The 16,818-nt window shown below is 35.5% G+C and overlaps 1 long non-coding RNA gene across 1 annotated transcript; it reads left to right on the top strand.

The window, feature by feature from the left end:
• The first annotated feature begins 5,641 nt into the window (after positions 1 to 5,641).
• On the top strand, positions 5,642 to 11,128 carry LOC136790646 (uncharacterized). The gene is made up of 3 exons (XR_010830973.1): positions 5,642 to 5,781; positions 7,590 to 7,820; positions 9,268 to 11,128. It is a non-coding gene; the product is annotated as an uncharacterized lncRNA (long non-coding RNA).
• Positions 11,129 to 16,818: the final 5,690 nt, after the last annotated feature.

The raw sequence follows: 16,818 nt of genomic DNA on the forward strand, positions 1-16,818 counted from the left end.
AAACATCAATTTTTGCAAAATGCATGCCCTGAACCCATTTTTTTTTCCATTATTACAAAAAGATCTCAGGTCACAAAATGATCTGTAGTTAAAAAAGAAAAAAATTCAGAGCAGCAAACAGTCAATGGTGATGGAATAATCATGCCTATAATAAGATATCTGGAATGAGAGTAATTTATGACATACATATTGGAGGGAAAAGGAGAAGAAAACAAAGCAAATACACTATAGCAGCAAACAACAGCATTTAATGATAGTCTTAATTACTAAATCAGCTTACAAACCTTATGGTAACTGGGACTTTAGAATGAACTCTGTAGTATCCAGTGCTCTAAAAAGGCAATGGAAAGAGACATTTACTACTTCAACCACTGTATGATAAAAAGGAATGAAGGAATGAAGTTGAGCCTGAGAAAAAGGTGGGGGAAGGTGTTTGAATCTTTGTTTCTCACTACCTTAAATTTATTTTAACTGGACATAAATTAAATTAATTTTCTGCAAGTGCAGTCTCTTTTGCTTATGCAAAAGCTGGTGAACAATCTCCCTGACTTTATCTCAACCCATGAGCTTTTCCATCAAATTTTCTCTGCCTGTTCTGTTGAGGAGGGGAAGCATGGAAGTGGTTGGGTGGGAGTTTGTTCCTCAGCTGAGGCTGACACCCTACATACACATTTACTTTCCTTAGGAGAAGAGCACTTTCCATAAACTGGAATCCAAATGCATAAGTAATTCCAGATTTTCTAGATTTCTATAGTTTTACCTTTTGGTAAGAGAAAGCCATTACTTCCTTATAGTATTTTGTCTTTTCTTCTAAAGCGGAAGCTCAGAAAGAACTGAGCAAACATCCTCATGTTCAATGATCCAGTTCTTAAAAATATTTTCATTCTAGTCCTATTTTTCCTATTTGGCACAACACAGAGACTAGTTTCTGTGTGTAATCTGAATTTTTGATCCTATGTGGGTTCTACTTCAAAAATTAATTATACTTTTTTATTTATTACATATATATATATAAAAACATTCTGGAATTCCAAGAACTAAACCAGGACCAAAAAAATGGACAAAAATATGTTCTGATTATTGGAAATGAAACATATACAACAGGACACACCTATTTCCTCAAGAACATTTAGCTATTATCAGTCTGCCCTCCATATATGCAGTTTCTGTAAGAGACTACCTTCCTTCCTTCTTTATTGAAGTAAGCCCTTTAAAAGGCTTTCCACCTTTTTCATTATTGTAACTGTTACTCAATGTGATTACTTACAATAAATACATGGCTCCTCAGCAACACTTTTGAATAGCAGCACAGCCTGATCCAGTGCCTGGGGAAGGTGAGGTTTGCTGCCTCCAGCGGGCTGTGGCTGGGCACATCGTGCATTGCTCCCTAATACCCTGCTTGGCCACTTTCCCAGATTGCCCTCCATTCAGATCTGGATTCTAAATGGTTTTCAATTAAAGTAACAAGACTAATTAACTGTATAAGTGCAGGGATTTTTCTTAGTGTTACTGGCAAGGCATCTACTTGATACTACCTTGGAAATTCAGTGCTAATTGCTTTGAAAGAAAAGTACACAAAGCCAGTGGTTACTGGTGGTGAAAATAACACAAATTTCTTTCTTTGCTTCTGAACAGGAACAAATCACAAAGTTACTAGAAAAAATTAGTCTAACCAAGATGAGACACCTTTCTGACTGGTTCTCCAACAGCTTTACCAGTCAGCTTCTGCTGAAATTAGAATCATACAGAGATGCTAGATTGATTTCATAGCTGAAGATTTGCAGAGATTCCCTGTACTAGTATGTAGCACTCAGGAATAAGAACTGTTAAACATAGTCATCATGTACAAAAGAAGACTATCCTCTGGGCTCCTTCTTGTGGTCATGTAATACTTTTGTTTTCAAGGTTCACTCCTGGACAGTGTTAATGAAATTTTCCCCATTTCGTTTTGCTTAAGCCCTGGCTTGGGTAACATCCTGAATGTTGAGAGATCATTTAAGCCTCCATCGTTCAAGGTCTTTACCTGATGTTGTTACCAAATGTACCAGTTAATATCTCTTCGTGTTGTGGGGGTATGATCCGTTGCTGTAAGAAGGTGGAATGTGACCTATATTATATAAGCTATTAAACACCAAGAGATGGTAAGAAGTTCTGATAACCACAGCTTTTGACACTTGAATCAGGTACCTGAAACTGAAAGTTGAAGCATCGATTTACTAATCCTACAAGACCTTTTGTTGCAGGTTTTATGGACATGTATTTTAAAAAAAAATTTGAAATATTATCTAAATAAGAAAGGTGTTCTGGTAACATACAGTACAGGATATATGATTCAGTGGCTTTGAGTACAATATATGGTACTGTAGAAAGTATAATATCTAATTCATGATTCCTTACTATCATGTATATTTCTGGGTTAGGAATTATTTTTATTATGAGAGCTAGTTGCTAATCAATAAATAGAACTGCAGTGGTTTTTCTTTTCTTTTCTTTTTTTTTTTTTCTGTTAAAGAATGCTCACTGTTTTCTTAAATGCAACCAAAAAGTCAGCAATAAAAGAATGAGAAGATGAAAGAAAATAGTAGCACTGGTTTGTTTCATCTTATTGAATAGCAATATATAATATATATCTTTCTAATAATATTAATCTTAGCTATAACATGAATGTTCTATACTAATATTTTAATTTAAAAGCATTCTACTTAGTCTGTAAACCAAGAATGATGCCTCAATTATAAATAGCCCCTACAGACCAGACTGTTTATATATGAGGGGGGAAATTTTCCCCGCAGTCTGTGCACATACAAACTACATCTCCTGCAGAAAAGATTTATTTTCGTTGCTTTGTATCCTTTCTCTCTTTTCTTCCTTCCTTCCTTCCTTCCTTCCTTCCTTCCTTCCTTCCTTCCTTCCTTCCTTCCTTCCTTCCTTCCTTCCTTCCTTCCTTCCTTCCTTTCTCTTTCTTTCTTTCTTTTTCTTTCTTTCTTTCTTTCTTTCTTTCTTTCTTTCTTTCTTTCTTTCTTTCTTTCTTTCTTTCTTTCTTTCTTTCTTTCTTTCTTTCTTTCTTTCTCCTCTCTCTCTTTTTTATTTTTTTTGCTCTTCAGTTGAGCTGAATCTTGAATTTTGTGGCCAGCAGCTAAGTAAACTGCAGTAATGGTATTTTCAATTATTTCTTTGTTATTCTGCAGCCTCATCTTTACAGTTTGCTACTCTTCAAAAACAGCATTAGAAATCACTAGGGAGTCTCTTCTATCTCTTAGAGGAAAGAAATTTCTTTGACAAGGCATTGCTATTCAGTATCCCATCTGAAGTTTATTCAATTAAATAGAGAGATTCCCACTGATTTCACTAAGGTTTGAGTTGGACTTTCAGTGGTGCACTTGTGATTACATGTGTTTTTAGTGGCATATATAGGAAGGAAAAAGACCTGATTATTTTTTCATGTGGACAATAGGTAGTTACTTTCATCTCAGCAAAACAGATGCAAAACATTACTGTTTGGGTTCTCCTCTTTGTGCTGAAGTAAATATTCTTCAGAATTCAAGGCAGTGAAAAGTCAGACAAAGGTAGGATCAGGGAACTGTTTAAGGACAGTAAGTTGTCAGTGGAGGTATATGTAATGAAGGGCAGAATTCCTACTGATAATTAAGGGAAACCCAATCAATAAATCACCTTTAAAATGCAGCACAAACCTAATTAGGAGCCACCTACTGAAACAGCTTACCTGATTAAAAATGAATGTGTAATATGTTGTGTATAGAATAAGGCCACTGCTAATGCTCCATTTGTGTACAGGGTATGAAAACTTCAATTACTTTTCAAATCACTTCTGAGGAGAGGCTCACAGGAAGAAACTAAACCATTCGTTGCTGACCTGTGCTATCCTTTTTTATTTTTGTTTTGTAGAAACAGTTAGACAAAGACTAAAAATATATATATATATTTTGCAATTTGTTATTGTAAGTTAAAAAACACAGGCACAGGATCCAAAAGTTAAAAAGGTTTTATCAACAGCTTTGCTTTTCTTCCTTCAAAAACACAGCAAGCCATCAACAATTCAGGGGAATGACAGCTTAGGGACAAAAATGGGAAATGTGAACAAAAAAAAAACAGAAAAGTTTATGTTGCTGTCTTTCTAACATTTCATTCCTCATATTTCTCTCAACATGTCTATATGTTGTCTTCCATCTTTCCCCCATTTCTATGTGATAAGAGCAGTCTGTTCCTTTTGCAATATAAAAATGAAACTCTTCTAACTGTAACTGTTATTCTTCTAACTTCCCCAAATTCCTATAATTCAAAATACTGTAATTACCAAAATTATTGTTAGGAGAATAAGCCCATTTAATATCAATGCCATAGTTACTATTTCCTATTTTTGATACAGAAATATGATTCTCAAAATCACTTGCAGTTTAAACTCTACATGCTGTAAATTAACTTAGAAAAGTATTACATTTGTGAAACAGCATTTTTACAGGTGCTGCTGGTGCCTTATATGAATTTTAAACTTATTCCAAGTTCTCTCAGTCTCATAGTTTCATGCCCATCACATAATCCCAGTTGGATTGGAGATTGCAAAGGACCTTCCTCCAGAGATGTCTAGACGCTTAGATTAGGTTGCCCAGCACCATCCCCCATTGGATTTTGAATACCTCCAAGGATGGAAGCTCTGCAGCCTCTCTGGGCAACCAGAGATGTTCAGCCACCCTCATAGTTAAGATTTTCTCTTATATTCAAATTTTATGCACTGACCTGCTTCAGTCAGTGTCTGCACAGCTTCCGAACACAAAAGGGCTCTTTAGCAACAAGAGCAAAAAAGCAACTCTAATGACAAGTTTCTTCCCAGGGCAGGGGAGACAACTTGCACAACAATAGGGATCAGTGAAGGCTATTAATAAAAAATAGTTTTTTTTGAAAGATAAATTAATTCCTGAATTTAAATATACATTTTGATTTTCATGTATTTAAAGGGCACATCCATTATCTCAGATAAGGAAAGCAAGATCAAGCCATTAACTCATATGATATATTATTTTGCTATTTAGTGTCAATTGGGTGAAGGAAGAAGGTAAAATGTTATTAGGTCTATAATTATGACAGTATTTCCATTATATTTGCACAGAGCTACTAGGAAACACATAGTTCTAACTGGCCTTGTTTTCTTTTACTAGTACTACACCTCAAGTGGGTAACCTTTTTCTTTGTAACTACCACACAACAAAACTCTAGAAAGGAAGCATCTCTACAAGTCAAAGTTCATAACTCAAGTTCCTGTCCCAAGGATAAGAAGTGTGCTTTTCTTCTGTTCAACTTCCAGCTTAACCCTGGAGTCTCTCAATGGTTCTGAACAAACTTGTTCTTTGGTCACATCATGATTTAACCCGTACTCAGTCATAAATATTTCAGTTCATCTCCAGTAAGACTTTGCTTGTTTTAAGTTGGATTTGGCTGTTAAATAAGGAGAGAATCTGGGATTTTTTTTCTCTCCAAGTTTGAGAGGTTTGTATTTCATTTTAGACCCCCCCATCCCATTTCCTACTGACACAAACACATGAATGCTCTCAAAGGGGTTACTAAGGAAACCAGAAACTATGGTAACCTAGACTAGAAGCACTCTTACTTGTCCAAGGAGAGGGAAAAGAAAATTCAGGCAATGTATACTGCAGTCACACTGAAGGTCCTGATCTTTGCTTTTGGTACAGACGCAGCAGGCCTAGTGTTCCTCATATTCCCCTTCCAGCACCATCCCCGTGGCCACAGAGATGAATGGAAATGCAGGTAAATCAATTTTGGCAATATTACTACACCAAACTTGTAAACATTTAAGTGTTTTCCTTTTACCATTAGGCCAAAGAAAATGCTAAATGAAATTATTCTTCTAGCACTATCATAGCACTGGTCAGCAATGCACTGCATTGCCTTCCTTTGCTCTGTGGAGTAAGGTGTTGTGTCAGCAATGCTCTCTCAGAACCTCTTGCCCAAGCTGTCACCCTGCACATCCTTACACTCACTTTTAGTTCTGCTGCTGTAAAAAGTCTCCCAAGAGCTGGTGAATGCTCTACCATTGCTAAGTAATGTTACTTTGTTAGAAGTGAAGGGAGCTCAAAAACTCATCAGGCTGGTCAGAAGATTTTTCAGTTGTGCCCTGTGAAAACAATCATTTTGTGACTGAACTCAGCAACAGGACATTCCCTGACTGAAGGGCACTCAACAAAAGTTGGTAATGGTTAATGAAAAAATAACAGACGTCATAATAAAGCAAGAGTTTAATCTTGACCATGTTTGTTCTTTTATAGCTTTGTGGGAAATGAGAGCTGTTTATGCTGCAGGATAAGCTCGTTAATTTAGAAATGAGGAGATTCAAGTTGCCTATGGCTGAATGGCATACATTTGTATGTCTTTGCTAATGGTCTGATTCAGCGACCCCGGGTAGTATATTGAACAGCACCAATGCAAATAGACTTACTGAAATTAGTGAGAGGTTTCCAGTGAGGTCACAGCTTGAATCATGGTTACAGGACTGGACTTGGTGTTAGCAGAAAGTGTAAGTTTTATCAGATAAAAATGGCCACAGTGTTCAACATAATGTTTAATCATATCTTTGCAAGAAATTTCTAGCATCAAGGCTTTTTTTAAGTGAAGCTACTAGACAAGAATGTGGTTTTCTTATTTAAGACAGAATATAAGACATTTTTTAAAAGTTCATACGCTTTTAGCATGTTATCTGGAAAATTAAAAAGCAGGCAGGAGAATGTTTGTGTGTACCATACATGACTGAATTAGGAAAAAACATGAACAGACTGTATTACTGATATATATTTAATATGGAGTAGCTGTGGTCATTAATAGCTAATTGATTAGCATCACATCCAAAAGGGTTGTTGCTGAAAAATATATTCTGAGCAGAACTGTGGCATTTTGAGCATGTAAGCTGAAGAGAAAACAGATGATGTGAAATCCCTCCCATTTAACACATCCACTTCAGAGGTAGCCAGGATTTTGTTGCTATGAGAGAGAGAGGAAGCTGACCTGTTTTGAATGGTACACAGAGCTTTTTAGTCACACAAGCAAAGACACAGAGCTAGGAAAAAATTGTCTGATAATAACATATTAAAGGAGTTAATTAAATGGGGAAGTCACATTATAAAATAGCACGAAGTCCTCTTGGTATCTGCATGAATTATGACCCGAGGCTGGCTGTACATGTTTTGTTGGATTAGAAAATATTTACAAAGTAAACTATAATTCAGAGGACATGAAATATGTGAATTAGGTATTAAAAACATACCTGAAATTTTATTGTTATTATTTACTAATTAATATTTTAGTGAGAAGGTTGGCCATATCTTATGGAGAATTATTTTCCATAATCACAATTCAGATGAATATTTTTCTTACTTTGACAAATACTTTGGAGGGAAAAAAAAAAAAGAAAAAGGAAACTAATGGGAGGGAAAAAAAAAAAGGAACTAATCCAGATATTGGGTAGAACAAATGATTTTATGTTAGGTGCATTTGCACTACTTATGATACGTTAATATGGAGCATTTGAATCAACAGTGTCCCTCCCTGTTTGCATTTTGCAGGTTAAAACTCTTGGTTATGCAACTGTGGGGCCCTGAATACAAAGGTGGTGTTGCTCAGCTTCTGTGCTGGAAATACCGTAGAAACCCCACAGGGAGCTCAGGGGTCTTGGTGGAAACAGCACTAAAGACAGAAAGCAGAGAGAGGATGAAGCAAATTAAAAGTGGGAACATTTCTCTCCTGAATCCAGATGTACCAAAGAAGGAGGAAAGTCTCACTGCAGAGCTCTACAGGTGAAGGAAACATGTTTTGCTACTGAGCTTAGCAAATCTCTAAAAAGAGGAGAGATGTGAGAAACAGTGGCATGAAATAAAATAGCTAGAGTGATTTCTCACTACCTGTTCACATACCTGTAGATAGAGGTGCAGGAAAGTCTGTTTTCCTAATGGTCTAATGGTCTGCTTGATACCTTTTCAGGCTTGACTTATTTATGTCCTCTTCCTGTAAGCAGAAGGGAAGGAACAATATACTAATTCAGAAAATAGTGGATTTACTTATGTCTTCCTTCTTTATCAAAATCCCTCTACTGTTATAGCATATGTCTGCTATAGTGGACAATAGGACATACATGACTTGCAAATCCTCCTTAATGCATGTTACCTATCATATTAGCTATAAGTAACTTCTGGTTCTGTCTTGCTGAGCATTCATGGTATTATGTTTTTCCTCTGTCATATATGGTAGCTGTATTTTCTTAGGATGAATTATTAAAGTAGCTAATCTGAAAAAAGAGGAAGCATAATTTACTGATGATGGCCTGCTTTTGTTTCCTTATGACTAACCCAGTACTTTAAACTTCAGGAGCAGTGAAGGTTGGCTGTAGAGGCATTTTACATCTTTGAAAGGAAAGACCATGCTGTTTTTTGCTTTAATCCAGCCTATATGTATGGTATCACCATATATTCATACTAAGTTTACCTCTATAGGCAGATTTAAGTCCATGCCAAAATCAAAATCACTCTTTAATTCCTTGTTTTGTATCAATGCATTTTAATTCCATGCCCTTTGATGTCTGACTTCTTTATCTCAGTGTTTTAAACCAGGCTGCTTCCTCAACATATTGCTGTTATTCAAGAGGCCTGTTCCAGTTTTTCAATACATAGATTTCATGTTCTAAATGTAGCCATTTGATTTTCAATATGAAACTGCTAACAAAAATGAGGGAGGAGTGGAGGTTAAAAAGTGATGTTGAGGATGTGTCCACCTCTTTCATTTCTAACGTACAGAAAATCCAGTCTCTTTCCCGGAGAATAACAGGAGGATTTAAGAACTCAAACAGTTTATAACTGTGAAACAGACTTTTGTTACTTATTGGTATTCATGTGCCCAGATATATTTTTGATTTTAGATTCCCTGTTGCTTCTTGCTAATGCTACAGATGGTTTTTTCTGATTTAACCAGTCAGTTAAGTGTGGATAACTTAAATTTTTGGACCATCAAATATTTCCCCCTACATTTAGGCAGCTGAGTCCTTCCTATTCTGTCTACTATATAGAATAAAGTTTACCCGGTGTATTAGATTTTCTGTGTGACATTTGCTATTATCACTAATAGCCACTGGCCCATTATATTCATTCTCCAGAGCCCTTCTTCCGCTCCCGAGCCCATGACTCCAACACAGCTGGGTTTGTGTTTCTGTTTTATTTTTCTGCATTCAGGTTCATGTTTGTCCCTTTGCAGGGAAAATGCAAGTGAGATTTTTCAGCATATCAGCTGGCCAATGGATATCATTTAATCACCTAGTGGGACTTTCTGCATATCAAAGGCTGTTACATCGCACACTGATCTCGCTCTAGACTTCAGTCAGAGAAAATAATTTCAAACATCGTTGCCCTCAGTGGTCTGTTGCAAGCAGCAGAGACCTTCCACATCTACTGAAGGAAATACGATCATGTGAGCTGAATACTTCAGTTAGACAAGCTAAGAAAGTGCACTGTACAGCAGCAAAGGGAATGGATTGACCTGTGCTGGGTACCATTTCTGGTGTGATCCAGCATCATCACTCTTAAAAAAAAAAAAACAAAAAAAACCTTTCTCTCCTTTTGAATGCATCCCTCAGTTGTGTGTTGCAGGGGAAAGGAATGGAAATCTTCCTGATCCCCGAATCCCTAAAGCATAGTTTTGATAAATAAAATAAAGTACTACATGAAAGCCAGACCAGCGTTACTGTTCTCCAGCTCATTTTGTGCATGACAGACATGGATTTAACAGGGGTTAAAATGACCCCAGGCTCTCATCTGGATCACTATCCCTCTCATTTGTTCCCCATCACATATCCGTGCACAATGCTTTGGCTTTTTTCTGGCTCCTGGGATGTCAGCTTTGTGGAGGGATATGCCTGCAGCTGCAGGAGCTGCTGAAGCAGGCAAGGAGCTGGAGCACAGCATCCCAACAAAGGCATCTGCACTACTCTCAGGAGCTGCAAAACCCTGCTTACACCTTTCTGGAAATGTAGGACATTCTAGTTCTGTCACAGGAGGCCTTCTGTGCCACAGGGGGTATTGCTGGCCTGGAGTCCCCAATTCACTCTGGAGCTTGCTCATATCTGACACTGACACACTGAGAGTCTCCTGGTCCTTCAGAATAGCCCCACGCTGCTCCGGTGATCTCCCTGTCTAGTTACTGTGGCAATGTTGGATGTAAGATGCTCAGCTTTAACTAAAATAATTAACTTTAACAAATGCTCTTTCACATCCTTGTCAACATATGGGAAACTTTCTTTTGCATCCTTAACGTCATATGGGATGTAACATATCCTTCTGCTTTACTACAAATATGGAATAGAAATAAATAGTAGAGTAATAGTTATATCAACATCACATACATCACTACTTCTGATTTTAACTTCTACGTCTAGCAGCAGATGTAATAATGAACTCTTATATATATATATATTTTTTTTTTGTCTGTTTTGGCCATAGTTTACTCAGTATCACACTGGAGGAAGGTGACAAGGAAGGTCTATGGTAGTGAAAAATCTGGATGTTATGAGTATTATGGATCTGACAGAAAAACAAAATGTTTCTGTAGTTACTTGGAACTTACTTTGGGTTCAGTAAAGCTTATTTAACTCCAGGTCAACACTGTCTTTTCCAGATACTTGACGGCTTTCTGCAGTAGGTGTCTTGTTTATATCCCTGGGTAATTTGGGTGCTGGGCTCAAGACTACTCACATGCTGCTATGCATGTGCTGCTGTGCCCATTCAAGAAGCTCTCCTGGAAGCGGGATGATGAGATTTTCAATCCTGAGACATTGACATGATTCTCCAGGAGCTAAATTAGGGCTGCTGAGTTTACAAACTCAGCCTTTGTATAATATGAGAGAAGCTCAACTGTTTCTGGGCAAGAGCTTTCCTGGGATTAATGTATCTCTGTTTTGTTGTTTCTGAGGTTGAGCCAGCAAGTACTATCAGACACAGCAAGTTATGCATCCATAGCAAAAATAATTTGTGGTCTGGGTAAATGTCAGTTGACTGTTTGTGTAAATAAGTAGTTCCATGAAAAGTGGAACTATTGAACTCTGGTTTCCTATGAGTTTGCATCTTGTAGTTAATTGTATTTTAGCTATATTGCTCTAAACTACAGCATGATCTTACCCTTCTTTGACATCAAATAGCATAAGTAAAATTTGTGTAATCATGTTTAAAATGCAAAGTATGGAAGTTTATATTTTTAGGTATTTTTCAGTGTGAAGTCAGCCTTTTTTTTTTTTTTTTCAATCAGCTGCACCTTTTTATAGGCTTACAATGATCCACACTCAAAAAAGCTGATGAAAAGTCCAAGTGATAAGCAGAGCAGAAAATGTGAAAACAAAAATAATTTTTCTTATTACTCATGTTCTCATAATACTGGAGTTTGGAATAGGAACGATTAAAATAATTTGCAGAGGGAGGAAAGCACAGCATAATTAGGCTTAGATTTTGTTTACCTGATTGCCTGGGGTGAGAAGAGAAGGCATGCCATTTATTTATAAATCTAAATAACTAATTGAAATAAAATGTGAGTATGCAAGAACACTATTAGGAGCAGATCATACAGTTTAATTGTGTGTTATATTTGCCAAAGACATGCTGTTTCACTGAGATCAAATTAAGAGCTCAAATTAGGCAGATGAAAAAAAGTATGCGTGGGGACTTCATTGTACCATTTATCAGGGTATTCAGTTCTTAATAAACATGTAAGAAGAAAACTGCACAATATCCATTTTTATTTAAAAACAAGTTGAGGTTCTGGTCTGCCATGAGATCATCATTTTCGGCTGAGGCTGAGAGGTGAAGAAAAAATAGAAACTCTGTGCTCTTCTGCAGATGATGAACAACCTCTTACCTAAGTATGAGCTATCAGAAAGACTTCTCAAAATTACAAAACTAAAATAAAAGTGCAATCAATATTTGTCTATTGTTTTGTACATGAACTGTTAATAGGTATCAAATTCTCCTTACACCTGTTTCACAACAGCTTTACAGTCAGTGAACTGACACACAATATTTTTGTTCTTGCTTTTGTCTGCCTAAGGGAGAACATGGTTCTTTTATTTATTTATTTATTTATTTATTTTTATTCTGTGATATTCTGTACAAGGTTTGTAATTAAGTTATATTTAAAACGAATGACAAATAACTGCTGGATAGACACAAGCCATGGTAAAGTTTCCTCAGCTGTAGTGAAAATGTATTTTAAAATATGGAACCTCAGCCTCCACCCACCAGCTGTGAGGAGGGTGCATTGCCTAATCAAAAACATATTTCCCCCTTTTCTGAGTACAGATTTATTTCTTAAAAATCTCTTTATTACTCAGTAGAAGTAAATTACCCCTCTGTTAGGAAACAAGAAGAGCTAGAAGAAACCTGGATGCCAACTCTGCTAAGTAAAAGTATGTCTGATTTGGGTGCCTGCCTTTAAAAACTGAGTTTCACTGTGCTCACTCAGCAGCATTAGAACATGAAATTCTATTTGGAGAAGCACAAATCCTCACTCTTATTCTGAAAATCATAATTGTTACATGCAGTTCCCAGGGTAAGTACAGAGAAGACCAGGGCTGAACTCAGTGGATTTGGGGTAGTCTGGGGATTACCTCAGATATATGTTGCTAGAGTTGAGGTCAAAACTTGGCAAAAGCAATACTTTTGAGAAGAAGCACCACAACATGCAGGAGGATGTGGGATTTCCAGTCCATTGACATTATGGGTTTTCATTTTCCCTTAGGAAACAGCAAACAATATTTACAAGCTCTTGTCAATTTTCAGAGTCTTAAAATGTTGAACAGTATAATAATGGTTGCTTACAATTTTCATCCTCATATTCCAAAAAAATAAGCATTGAAAACCATATTTAGGCAACTGAAAAAATAAAAACCCTGTTACTCATCATTGCCTCCAAGGAATTCACATCTCCTGGGTTCTCTCTCCTTACATATTCTATTCATACTTTACAAACTTTATTCTAACTTTAGGCATCCATGTCTGAAAATTGAGTAACTGTTTTCAGTAATAGATGCTTTCAAGAGTGTCTATTGAGTTTGCACACAGCTCCTTTCCCTCCACTTTCCACTTGAATTACTATCTGAGTTCAAATAAGCACACTTTGGTGCATACTGTACACAGCATTGAGGACTTAATTAAACAGCTAACACATATGTCTAAAAGAGTGAATCTGTTAAAGTCTGTTTAATAAAAACAGAAAAAACCTGACTGTAAAATGGGGAGAGGAAAAATTATAATTAATTTTAAAAGCAAGTGCAGGAGAATTTATGGAGCAAAAACTTCTAAGCACTGTTAATGTTTTTAAAATCATAGGCATTACTTTTATAATACATGAATTCATCATGAAACAGCAATAGTTTGAATTCCATTGTAGAGGATAAATTTGACTGAAGTGGAAGTTAAATAAAAGTGTGGCTCATTTAGAAACTGGCTTTAGGTAATAGGCATTCTGATACCTAGAGAATTATCAGAAAATCTTCAAAGTCATGATTCTGTATTTTCCTAAAAACTCACTCCGATTCAGTGATGCAATGAAGATAACAGAAAAACAGTCTAGGAAAACAGAGGAAAGGCAAAAGAGAGAGAAATGTGTTTTCAATCAAAAGCAAAGAAAACTGATAATAAACTAAAAAACTGTTAAAAAGTCATGACTGCTGATACAAATGATATATATATATATATAAAAAATATATATATTTTTCAAGTACATAGAGCACAAAGGAGATCCTACCAATGGCACAGGCCATGATGAAATTGGACATAAATAAAGTAAAAATAATTACTCAGAAAATATTCAGCAACTGTTTCTACTCCTTATTTGGAAAGGTTGATGCACAGGAGTTTCATGGGAACAAGAAAGAACTTTCCAGCCTGCTCACATAAGTAGACCTGATACCATTGTTGACGTCAATAACTGTAGTCTAGAGCTTGAAAAAAGTTGGCTAAGATATCTAGTGTGCTGCTGTTAATTTTAATAAACGTTTGTACACTGGGGAAGTCCCATGCAGTTGAAGAACAACTCCATTTCTGCCAGGAATTCAAAAGGGCAAAAGATATAGCTATGTAAATATATTCAGGTAATCCTGAAATCAAATCCAAGTGAAATAATGTGAAAGGTGTTTTCTGATTAAAGAATAGGAATACAATTTATGATAACTAATGTGATTTTTAAGCAAATACATGATTTCAAACAGGCCTGATTTTTTAAACTTGGATTGAATGTGAAGTTTGGTGCATAAAGTTTTCTGTAGATATAGAGTATATATTTTTTGTTTGTTTGTTTTTAAAATAAATACAGTAAATAATTCAGTAAATAATGCTGAAAAATTAGCCTTATAGCATAGCAAAAAAGCACTTAATGAATGGATTAAGGAAGAGGTATATGACAGATTTCAAGTGCTTACCAATGTTAAATCATTGTCAAATGGTGGATTTCCAGGTTCAGATCAGTATCAGGCTTAATGCTTTTTTAAACGTTTCAGCAATGATCTGAGGAAGCAAATATAAAATCAGTGATGATAAAATGTGCAGATTACATGAAGATTGATGGAGATATAAATAACACTGGAGATTTGGCACTTGTTTAGAAAAGTCTGGATTGCTTCATTATTTGGACCTATTCAAGGAAATAGGTGTGTTTTACCAATATTCTGTGTAAACGATTTCAGTCAGTGAACTGAGACCTTAAGCAAGAATAGGAGACTTCAGTCTGAAAAATTGCGCATATATATGATAGTTTCAATCTTACCCATGTCTTTTTTTTTTTTCTTTTCTTTTTTTTTTTTCCCCACTAACACAGAGTCTTCTTTTTTTTGTATTTATAAATTTAGGTCTTCTTCTCAGGTCCTAAATTCTGGTCCTCTTCACAGATGTTCAGCTCTACCAGCTATGCTCTTCACTTTTCTTAAACAAAAATATTTCTTGTGAGGACCATAGTATCACCTGTATGATAAAACGTACACTCAAGTATATATGTGTCTCTTTTGAATTTTCAGCATGTTGGCTGTGAAAGGCAATGTAAATAGCAGTACAAGAGTCACTTAAAAGATAAATTGAACATACACAAATATATACAACATTTTTGGAAGAGTAGCTACCAGCACATATGTAATATATTTTTTACAGAAAAACAAACAAAAAAAAAAAACAAACCCTTAGCGTTCTCTCAAAAAGTATCACTGAAGTACTGGAAAATATTCATAATCTATATGTTCTAATATTTAATTTAAACAATATATTCCATATTTTCTTTTTTTCCTCCCTTTTTCCTTTCCCCATTTTTTTTTTTTTTTTTTACTCTTTGATTCCCAGAGCAATGTGTCTCTTTTGATATTCTTCCATGTTTGCCTGTGATACAAAGTGAAAGTTTGGGTTATTATATATATATATTCTATATTCTATATTCTATATTCTATACTCTGATGAGAAAAACATCTGCCTGGAAAGTAGCCTTAAACTCTCCCTCAGTTGTTTTATCCCCCTTTTCTTTCAGTAAATATATTCATTAATTTTTAAATATGCTATCAGATACTTTCCCCTTGAGTACTACAATAAATTCCATCTTTTCCAATTTATTTACTTGCTGATTAAGTTCCAAAAGTTCCGTAACCTGGATGATATTACTTTTATAACCATGAATGCTGTTGACGCATGTTTTAAAACATATGGCTTATTTTAAACTAACGTAACTGCTTTTGGCACCATACTGTCAATATACTAACTGAAAACTAACACATCTTTTGCAAAAAGGTTCTTAGTATTGTCATCATCTGCTGCCGTTCCATGCTTTGTACCTATGAAGAGATATTTGAGCTAAGGGGCTTTTTTCTATTTGCCTTTACTGCCTTGCATCTTCTTTCAAATAGTGGATAATTATTTGGTTTTTATTGTTTGGCCAAGTGGCTTTAGAGCTGCTCTTGAAGTCTCAGTTGAAGTATGTCTGCTTGTCTGCTTCCAGGTTCATTTTAAGTAGTATTTTCTTCACCATAGTATCCACAACATCAGAATATCATCTAGCCTGCAGAAAATCTTACTTTGGTTTGGGTGATTTTGCTTGGCAAATTCTAATTATTATTTTAGGATTAATTCTCACTCCCCAGATTTTATATCTCAGATCCCAAATATGATTTGGCACTTTAGCAGAAGCTCAATCTCCCACAAAAACAAATAGAGCTTTTCAGTTTTATATCAGTCAAAAAATAGCTGTCTCTCTTATATAAAACAAATAATTTATATTTTATTTTTAATGTGTGAATGGAGAACTCACATTTCTAAATCACAACTTCATAGCTAGCCTCCTCAGCCTGAATTAGCTGAAATCTGTTAAAACAAGTGCATTGCTTACCAAACTACATCTGCTCCTGGTTCTTCCTCTTAGCTGACCACTGTCTAAAGTTATGGGAAGTTTTAGGAAAAAACACAATGTTAATTTAAGACATACTCAGGAAGTAGTTGAGGTTATTGTCTTCAAATTTGGTAGAACAAAATGTAAGCTGCACCAAGCTAACTGTGGCTTTTATAAGAATTTTGTATGTCCAAGTGTAAGAAGATTAAATCGTAAAAAAAATAATAAAAGACAGTCAAAATGTTGAAATGTGAATGACTTGATTTTTTATTATGTTGAATGTTTAGATCACATTCATTTGGTATCCATACTCAGACAAGTTTTTTATCAGGCTACAGCAAACTATTTGCAAGAATTTATAATAGGCACAAAATCTCAGTTTTAATTGAGAAGTGATCAGGTGCT

The sequence above is a fragment of the Anser cygnoides genome, chromosome 4 (genome assembly GCF_040182565.1).
Source record: "Anser cygnoides isolate HZ-2024a breed goose chromosome 4, Taihu_goose_T2T_genome, whole genome shotgun sequence".
Taxonomy (NCBI): domain Eukaryota; kingdom Metazoa; phylum Chordata; class Aves; order Anseriformes; family Anatidae; genus Anser; species Anser cygnoides.